Source organism: Sinocyclocheilus rhinocerous, unplaced genomic scaffold (assembly GCF_001515625.1).
Source record: "Sinocyclocheilus rhinocerous isolate Xijiao unplaced genomic scaffold, SAMN03320098_v1.1 scaffold400, whole genome shotgun sequence".
Classification (NCBI taxonomy): Eukaryota; Metazoa; Chordata; class Actinopteri; order Cypriniformes; family Cyprinidae; genus Sinocyclocheilus; species Sinocyclocheilus rhinocerous.
In genome coordinates, this window is record NW_015666595.1 from 1,004,480 (window position 1) to 1,006,933 (window position 2,454).

At 37.7% G+C, this 2,454-nt stretch overlaps 1 long non-coding RNA gene across 1 annotated transcript in view; it reads left to right on the forward strand.

Moving 5' to 3' along the window:
- The first annotated feature begins 713 nt into the window (after window positions 1–713).
- LOC107732978 (uncharacterized) overlaps window positions 714–2,454 on the forward strand; it is a 21,734-nt gene continuing 19,993 nt past the window's right edge. The window contains exon 1 of the long non-coding RNA XR_001638924.1: window positions 714–733. This is a non-coding gene — a long non-coding RNA (uncharacterized LOC107732978). The remainder of the gene's footprint in view (window positions 734–2,454) is intronic.

The window sequence follows — 2,454 nt, forward strand, 5'->3', positions numbered from 1 at the left end:
CATCATTTTTTAACATCTCCTTATGTGGGGCGAAGACAAATCGTATACAACAGTGAATTGCTCACAGTGCTCCAATTTCTTAATTTCCTTTAGTAGTCACTGCTTATTTGCACAAGGTCTAACTTTTGCCAGCTCTCATTGAAAATAAATGACTTCTGGTTGTGGTCAGTGTGAAAGAGATTTAGTGAAATGACCTGTACACACTAACAACAGCCAGAGCATTCAGTTATTTTGCACCATCTTTACCAATAGCCTCTTTTGTTCTTTTCTCTATTCCGGTTTTTACTCAAACACATTTTAAAACACCACTGTCAGGTTTTCTAGCATTAATCCCACTATGATAATCTGTATAATTCTGAGATAATCTATGATTCTCTAAGTATTCTCTAAGCACTGCAGATGCACTCTGAGGCTCGTGCATGTGTCTGCACTGAGATCTGCTCTGGTTTAAGCTTGTAAACTGCTCTCTTAAAGAGAGGAGAGGCATCTGTTGATGTTTCATTTGATGGGTGCTCCTGTTTGGTCTTTTAATGCTGCTGCACTTCAGCAGATCTGAAGAGTCACATCTTTTGCTGTTCTTGTCTTGCATTGATGTGCTGATTTTAAAGTTTTTAGGTTATATTACGTAATTCAGGCATAATTCTTGAATTTAGTCTGGCAATAATAGTGCTGTTACTCAAATTTCAGCACATAAACACTGATACAAATGCAAGACATACACTACCATTCAAAAGTTTAGGGTCAGTAAGATTTTTTTAACAAGTCTCTTATGCTCACCAAGGCTGACTTGTGGCACACGATCCTTCAGAAATCATTCTAATATGCTGATTTGCTGCTCATTTATGATTATTACCAGTGTTGAAAACAGTCATTCTACTTTATATTTTTGTGAAAACCATGGTACAGGATTCTTTAATGAAGAGAATGTTCAAAAACATTTGAAACAGAAACCTTTTGTAACATTATAAATGTCTTTTCTCAAGCCGCAATGTGGATTAGAATTTATGCCGTTTATTAAGGTCTGGCTATGACAGACTAATAAATACACAGACACAGCCGCAGTCTGCTAAAGAAAAGAGCCAAGACATCAGCAACTTTTCCAAAACACCAGGAGGTGCATTCACTCACACACACTCACTCACACACACTCACACACACACACTAGTCAAAGTTTAGATTATTAACCTCATTTCCCATAAACTGGTGTGTGATCAGATATATTATCTTTAATATGAAAAACAGCACATTAGCGATTAGTTGACTCCATGCTAATGATAAGAAGCAAAGCTGCAGTTTATTACTCGCTCAGCTGAAGCTGTGTTTGTTTACTGAGGTTGTGCTCTAATTTGTCAGCACTATGCTGTTCATTTTTCTTTGTTAGAGGGACCATGAGGCACTGAAAGAAAAGACAGAGATGTGAATGACAGTAAGAGAAAGCTTGTGTAAGAGAGAGCTAAAGAATGATACACAGATGGGATGGAAAGTGAGATAGAAGGAAGGGAGAAAATTAATGATGAGAGAGAGAGGGGGAGAGAAGTAGAGGACAGAAGGATGGAGGGAAGGAGACATGGAGGACAGTTCTTCCACATCAGTCACTAATCCCTTAACGGTGTGTAATTACCAGTTTAATTAGCAGCTCTGATTGGCTGAGTCTGACCCACTGCATTGTTTCTAGGATCATAAAATAGTCTGTTCAGGAGCTTCCTGATTAATCTCTGAAGGCCTTTTCATGTGATTCATGTCAGTGTTCCGTATTGCTTTGAACCCTATGGAGCGAAGCATCAAGCTACAGCACATGTCCAATAATCACAATTGTAACTAAATACAATTGACAACATCTCACCATTGCAATGTTTCATTTTTTGTAACTGCATCATTATTCTTATTCTTCAGAAGCATCAAGCTACAGCGCAGGTCACAGTTACGACTTTTTCTTGTAATTGCGACTCTGTCTCACCATTGTGACTTAAATTTTTTGTAATTGCATCGTTATGTGAATTTCACATAATTTCACAAATTCACTATTTCTTATTATTAAGAAATGTAACTTTAATAAAAAATAGTCTTTTATTAGATTGCTGTTGACATTGTTTTGTTAAAAATAAATGCTGTGTGTTTACCAATGTAATAACAACTGTAATGCAGGGCCTCTGGCTTATACCTATTCTTTATTTCCTCTTTTGTGTGCTTTCCCTATATTTTTACTGTTTACTATGTACACTTACCACTGTCTTGCCAGCTAGAAACCTCATAAAATCACCCTTTGGTGACACTATCTACAACGCTTTTCATTTGTAGGTCACAGCGGTGAAACTCTGCGAAAGAAGCTTGCCTTTGTAATACCATCCCATCATGCAGTCCTAACAGCTCAGAATGGCACATTGGTTACTGATCCCCATGACTCAGAGATGTGTGTGTGTGTGTGTGTGTGTGTGTGTGTGTGTGTGTGTGTCT